This window comes from Triticum aestivum, chromosome 4B (assembly GCF_018294505.1).
Source record: "Triticum aestivum cultivar Chinese Spring chromosome 4B, IWGSC CS RefSeq v2.1, whole genome shotgun sequence".
NCBI lineage: Eukaryota > Viridiplantae > Streptophyta > Magnoliopsida > Poales > Poaceae > Triticum > Triticum aestivum.
The window spans coordinates 45,557,332-45,564,992 of NC_057804.1; the positions used below are offsets into that span (position 1 = coordinate 45,557,332).

The window sequence follows — 7,661 nt, forward strand, 5'->3', positions numbered from 1 at the left end:
GTGAGTCGTCCTTTCACTTGCCTTTTCTCACTCTCTACTCCATCTTTGCTCGATGGATCCCAGATCCGACGTTTGTATTTCCATCTTTGCTGCCATCATGCTCAATGCTAGCTCACTGATATAAGCTGGGCCTTATCTATTTGTACTTGAACTAGCTAACTGTTATAAATCTGCTCCTGCATAGGAGCAGTTGGTATTGTTTGGGGTCTCTTGTTCCTGATTTCCCACCAGCAGTGATACCCATGACATGGTCTGGCAATGGTGCATGTCTAGTTTTCATAGGCTAGATACTTATGCTTGGATTTTGACTTGTTAAATTGAACAAAATGTTCACCTATTGGTGTGGTGTTGTTGTGTATTGGTAGAACAAGTTATATCCATCTCTTGGAATCAGTCATATGAATCATGCGTATGTGTCGGGCAGAAATAAAATTGATACAAAGAAAAATACTAGACCATGTCCCTCATTCTTAATATGTTCAATTCTGGTATGTAGATTCGTAATATGATGCCCCTGTTCTGTTTATGATCGATGTGTTGATATTCTTAGGCGTAAGTCTGCTCAAGTATGATGTCCCTGTTTTGATATTGTTGATAGTATGATGCCCTTGTTCTGTTTAAGATCAACGCTATGGTGCAGATTAACCTTGGGTATGTTTAGTCTGCTCAAGTACTCTCTCTGCATGTTGATGATGGTCACCCTGTATACACTCAATTTGATGAATTTGATGTTAATCTTGGCCTGCTTGTATGAAGTGCGATTTATCTTTGAGCGATATGTTACTGTTTTTTGGCGGGAAAGTTGCATTTATTTGCAATCTAGCAATGGTTTATAGGTCTTGTTTACTTGTTAACTAATTGGCATCGCTTAAATAGAAGCTTGGTCTATCTACATTTTGTGAAGTCTGGTTATTTCCAACTCACAGGTTCTTGTTAGGCTAATCTACAACCTGAAGAGACTTTTGACTTATTTGCACTTTAGCCAGCAACCTTTTTTCGTCCATTAGGGAGACCTGATTCGGTTCTGTGAATATATCAGGAGAGCATCTATAAAGAAGAACAAAAACCTAGGAGCAATCATGCTCTAGCAGATCTGTGTACCCTTCAGATGACTAGGCATTGCCATCCTTATGTTGGTTGCACCCACGTGACGGAGCGAATTCACCATGCCGCGGTGGTGATGTTCAGCATCGGCTACAAACTCTGACGGGTAAGTCCTCCGTATTTCCCCTCTGTTGTGCTCTGCCTTCGAGCTATGGTCACTTTGCGTGCTGGCCATGGAGCCAAAGGCCCAAAGCTGGTGTTTGTGGTAGTTTGGTTTGGTTGTGATGCCCTATTTTCATGCCATGTGCTCCCAAGGCACTATATTGATTCCTTAACTTGCCATGTTTGATGTACTATAGATTATAACTGAAAATATTGCACACACAATTCTGTTGGCCATTATTTATCATAGTCCTCTCATTTGCTGGTGTTCATCCACTTAGGGTTTTAATTTGGTTGAGTCGTAACGCGTTTAGTTGATGCATACATGCTGTCTAGAACAAGTTTTTTGTCCTTTCCCTCTGTAGCGAGTTATTGCAACCTCCAATTCCAAGCCCTGATCAAATATGTTGATCTTTGCCCTGGCTAGTTATTTCTTTCTTTTGACTGCAATGGCCACTTTCTTTGAACTAAATCACATAACAAGACTGGTAAAGTAAACTAGGAGTTGGTTGGTTCTCATCTAAGACTAGAGTGGAAAAATTAGAGGGAGTCAGTATTTCATAAGCAGCTAAGACTAGAAGTAGTGCTATGTATAGGGTTGCTCTGTTGGCTTTTGACGATTCATTGGCCCTGGTTGACGTGATGTTGATTATCTTGCTGTTAAATAATGGATTGACTGGCTTAATCAGGACCTTTGATCCTTACTTGCTGGCATTGCTCCTGTATGATCTGGTTGTTGCTCTGATCAACTATTGCTGTCAGCTTGACCGTATATTAGTGTTGCCTTGATTCTATACTGATGTTGATACTTCAGAGTAACACATCTTTTGGAAATCTGGACGAGCTCATCGGCCACTAATTAATTACTTGCTCTCTGTCCAGGGCGGGGCCTGACTTGATGATGAGGACATTGAAATTTGATCTTGTTGAGGGCGACAAGGCGGATGGATGGAGCTTGTAGCGCTGCTGGATGTTTTGTATGCGGCACAAGTATGTGTTGTCTATTCCTCTCCTCTGTAGGACTCAAGAAGATGTTTGCCGTTGAAGAGAAGGGATTGAGATGGGTAAGAAGAAGAGAAGAGAATAGAAGAGAAGAGACACAACGTAGCTGTTAGGTGGTTCATCACCTTGGTTAGATAGATTCTTGATTTCAGAATTGTGTTGCAAGTGTTTGTTTCCTGACTTGGTAACTATCCCTCCCTGATTTGGTTTCTTTATGCAGTGAATTTTTAAATTCCCAACATTGATCTGGAGTGAGTCCAAAATAAATAAATGCCTTTGTGCTTTTTTTTGGATTGGTTGAATGAATGTGTGCTTTTTTTGGCTGGCTGGCTCAATTAGTTAATTCTCCATGAAAAAAATAGTGAATGAACATCGGCTCATCCAATGTTTATATAATAACTGGCGCATGAAAAAAATTATATATGTGTGATGATTTATGTAAAGCAAGTGCGTTGCTTGCTTTCAAATTTATTTGGCACTTAGAAAGAGAGAGAAAAAGAAAGTGGAGTAGTGGTGTTTGTTTGCATGGGATGTGAGCAAACAGAACAGAGGATTGATTATCTGGCTGGTCTTGTTGTTGCTTGTCCTCCCTTTTGACAAGTATTAAACATGGATGGATGCATGAAAATGAATGATATGTGTGATGGATTTTGAAAAGCATTCAAATTTACCACTAGAAACTGACTGGCCTTTCTTTACGTGTTTGTTTGTATCTATGTAAGGATGGATTATTTGGTTGGCAACAATCAACCATTTGGCCTCCTTGACAATTAATTGAACAAGGATGGAGCTGCTGGATTCCTGAAGCCTCAAAGTAAGTATGTATGTTTACCTCAATCAAGACTAATTTGCTACCGACCTAGTATGATAGTGCTATCATCTCTAGCCATCCATACGATATAATTAAGCGGCATCTCCTTTTCAATGCCATGTTGCCTCGCCAACACAAGTTAACTCCGCTCTTGGCATAGCGCAAGAGTAGGAAATAGGGTGGCGAGAAAGAGAAGTGGTACCGAGATACTGTCAATCGACACCATTTCTCAAGCCACTCAGCTACACGGTGAAAATGATTTATCTTTATAGCATCAATCACTGGGAGATCTTTATACATCACAAACGATGAATAAGTCGCGTCTTATATTTGGTATATATTAATCAGTTGATTAATCCAGCAAATGCAGTAACAAATCAGTGACTTTAGTTTGTGCTAAATCGGGTTGATATGGGGGGTGGGAGCGTCTGCGTCGGTACTTTGTTAAAAAGAAGGAAGGTTTATTAAGAGAGACAAGGGAGGTAATTAGGGATTGATTACCAGACGTGATTCAGAGTAGTACCTATACCTACTACCAGGCGTTATTTGAGGGAGGGACTAGTTACTACTTGCCTATTAGTTGGGAAACGTAACAACTCCCGGCTAATTACTCGTGCATGCATTCCTCCTAGTAACTACTACCTCCGTCCGGGATTACTAGTCCGGCCGACCGAATCCGCAGGACCAAGGCAAAACAAACACGCATGCAAACTCCTCGATTCACGTTGTTATTAATTACTGCATGCATCTGCTGGCTTCTACGCATATCCCTTGCATTGGCTAGCTTCACGCATGCAGCGGGCAGAGTACTAGGCCCGAGACAAATGCGTGCATGCAGCCAGCCTCCTTCGCATGCAGCGGCTAGGAATTAATTTCCTTTAATCAGTTGAACAGCAACCGAGAGAAGCGGCCTAGTAAAAATAGGACGCGGCTGTGCTGCTGAACGGCCTTGTAAACCCGTACGGAGGTAGTAGGCACTCAACAAAAACCAAAGCATCTTCCTTCAATGCTGCCAACAATCCGCCTCCTCCTCCCTCCCTCCCGCTCCTTCCACATTGGTTGCCGCGCACCTCATGCGGATCACCATCCCATCCATCCATCTTGGCCAACCCTCTCTATAAAGGTACGATCCTTTGATACGTACTACCTCTTTGATCTGTCGCTCGCGCCCCACAAGTTTCTACTCCTCTTTCTGTCGACTAAGCGCCACCACCTCCCCTCCTCCTTTCTCCTCACACGGTGTCTGGGAATGCTTTACCAGCGAGCGACACCAAGATCGTGTCTCGTCGAGCGGCCACGCCGTGTCTTCGACGCCCTGACCATACTTGTCATGCCTGCTGCCTAGCATTCTGTACGAGCACACCTTTTCTCCATCTAACCCTTCCTTGAGAAGATCATGCCGTGGCGCCACTCGATCCATCTAATGGGTTTTCTGATGGCAGAGATGAGATGCTGACGCCAAGTCGCGGGACAACAGCGAGAATCCGCCCAGGCCCTCCGCCTGCTCCATAGTCGACAAGATCACCGGCCTCAAGTGCCTCACAAGCTCACCATTTGCCACTTCTCCATCACAGGTATGCTGCACGACGCCACTACCTCAGTTGACGTTGCCTGTCTACCTAGTGCTTGTTTAGATATAGTACGTCCAAGAGTGCTTGTGGTTAATTTAGTGTTCTCCTGTCGTTAGGATTTCATCTGTAATTTTCAGCTCAAATATGTCTACTAGTATTTTTCTCTAGTTCCTGCTACCATTGTATGTTTATTTCAGTAGCACGTCCCTAGGAGAAATGGATGCATGTGTATAAGAAACCTTTAGCACACTAGCATCTAATCATTAATCTATGTTGGTTACTAAAAATAATTCATGTATAGTGAGCAAACGTGGTCACATTGCAACTATCTAACTGCTAGATTACTTGAAATGAAATAATTAAATCCAGTTAAGAAATGTATGTACACCGTAATGCTGTTTGTATTAAATTCAGACAATAAAATCACACCACACCCTGCTTAGCTAGTGTAAACATCCAGTCAACATCAGTTTTGCCCAGTTGTGTCCACCGTTGGAGATATGATGATGATAACATTTAGTCAGCACCAGTTTTGCCCAATTGTGTCCGATCCACCGTTGGAGATATGATGAGTATAATGCCGGTGCGGCTTGTGAGGCCGAGGGTCGGCTTGATTCCGTCAACGTAAGAAGAACTGTTCTCTCTGCTAGTTTTGTTGAACCTGATAGCATAAAGATGTGATGGACTTAATCTAGAGCTCTGCTAGTTTTGAGGGCAAAATGGAAAGTCATCGATTATTTGTTGCACACTTGCCATCCTTTCTAGTAGCCAAGATTGATTTTCGCTCGTCTAGTGCGATTGCTGATGCATTTCTTAATCCATGCGATGTGTTATGCTACTGAAATTTCTAGCCGAAATTATGCTTAATCCATGCAAGTGCTATGATTTTATCTGTAATTTCCAGCTCAAATATGTTCTACTAGTATTTTTCTCTAGTTCCTGCTACCATTTATGTTTATTTCACTAGCACGGCCCTCGGAGAAATGGATGCATGTGTAAGAAACCTTTAGCAGACTAGCATCTAATCATTAATCTATGTTGGTTACTAGAAATAATTCATGTAAAGTGTGCAAACATGGTCACGTTGCAACTATCTAACTGCTAGATTACTTGAAATAAATAAATCCAGTTAAGCAATATATGCACACGGTAAGCAATGTGCATGCTGTAATCTAGTTAAGCAATGTATGCACACTATAAAATCACACCACCCTCCTTAGCTAGTCTAAATATTTAGTCAGCATCAGTTTTGCCGAATTGTGTCCACACCGTTGGAGATATGATGATGATGACGCCGGTGCGGCTTGTGAGGCCGAGGGTCAGCTTGATTCCGACAACGAAAGAGGATTTTTTTTTCTAGTGGAACATGATAGCATAAAGAGCTGATCAGCTTCATCTGAACCTTTTTGAGTTAAATATTGGGATGCCTTTGAGGGCAAAATGAAAAGCCGCCGATTATTTGCTGCACAAATTGTAGCTGGCTAGCTAGAAATTAATTTTCACTCATGTGTTAATCCATCCTTTCTAGCAGCCAGGATTATTTTTCACTCATGTAGTGCGCTTGCGGATGCATTTCTTAATCCATGTGACGCGTTATGCTACCGAAATTTCTGGCCGAAATTCGCACGACTTGTCAAAATTTGTTTGTAAGAAAACAAAAACTTTAGGGTGTTGGATGCAAGATGTTAGGGGCTTGGCTGCAAGATTATGTTATTTGTGGGAATGGAAAAAGAAGAAGAAAACGACATGATTAAGGCCAATAAATCTGCTTCAAATTACTTCTCTGAACTCTTCTCGTCATCTACATCCATATCACAGCGAGGCTCCTGAAGCTCAGAAACAAAACTACAATGGAGGCGAGGCAATATATGTTTCCTGCCAAAGCAACCATCTAACACGTACCATGAGTCCTGGTGGTGCTTCAAGGGAAATTCATATGATGTTTCTACCAAAGGGAGTGTAGCGACGAAGTGTTAGGATTACCTCGGTTTAAGGGATAAAACTGTAGTAAGAACACATCATGTTATTTCACTTGCATTTGTAGGTTTGTAAAAATTTCTCGTCTAGCTTCCTCCTAGTCGTGGCAAGTTTAGTGGTGTTGCTAGAGCTTGGAGATATTGATGTGTCCGATCTAAACAACAAGCAACATACATTAAAATACATATATGTCATCTTCTTCATTGTACAACCATGTTGATCAATTTATACATTGATGATCAGTTGCATCGGACTTTGAAGAAGCTCTTCCACTTGGCCTCCCAAAATTGTACACATCTCTCTCTCCCTCCCTCTCTCTCTCTCTCTCTCTCTCTGAGGATATGCACGCGCGACAATTGAAACATAGGTTAAATTTATTTAAAATGCCTCCCGTACACGATGATGCATGTGTACTTCTCTATATAGCACATGCAAATTGACATAAATAATTTAATCTATCAAGTACAACCCCGTCCACTTGTTTCCAGCTACCTTTTACCCTTGATGGGTGCATATTTCTTGAGGCAACCTCATTGTCACTAATCCAATTGTGCTTGCCTCTTCTCAAAAACTTTCCACCCCTATATAAAGTGTGTGCCATTGACATCTTTCACTGGTGGAAAAAGGGCCTTTGGTCGCGGTTCGCAACTGCCATTAGTCGCGGTTGCGCAACCGCGACCGAGCGGGCGCGACTAAAGGCCCCCCCCTTTAGTCGCGGTTGCTTAAGAACCGCGACTAAAGGCCCGTCCACGTGGGCGCCAGGTGGCCATCGGGGCGGAGGACCTTTAGTCGCGGTTCTTGTGGCTAACCGCGACTAAAGGCCGCCACAGGTTTTTGAAAAAAAAATTGAAATTTTTTTTTCAAATTTCTGAATTATTTTAACCTCTAGTCTCTAATCACCACCCCTCATCACTTCTCAATTTATTCTTTTATCACCCCTCATCATTCCAAATCATCTAAGTTATGCCCATTTTTACAAATTTCAGAGAGATTTTGCAAATAAAGTCAAAATTCACATTTGCAAATTTTCCCAACAACTAGACCACATATCACATGAGAAACTTATTTTCTTTTATTTTTTTGACATTTCCATT

General features: G+C 42.0%; 1 long non-coding RNA gene across 1 annotated transcript; it reads left to right on the forward strand.

The window, feature by feature from the left end:
• The first annotated feature begins 996 nt into the window (after nucleotides 1-996).
• On the forward strand, nucleotides 997-2,447 carry LOC123094386 (uncharacterized). Its single transcript, XR_006445818.1, has 2 exons — nucleotides 997-1,210; nucleotides 2,089-2,447. It is a non-coding gene; the product is annotated as an uncharacterized lncRNA (long non-coding RNA).
• The last annotated feature ends 5,214 nt before the right edge of the window (nucleotides 2,448-7,661 follow it).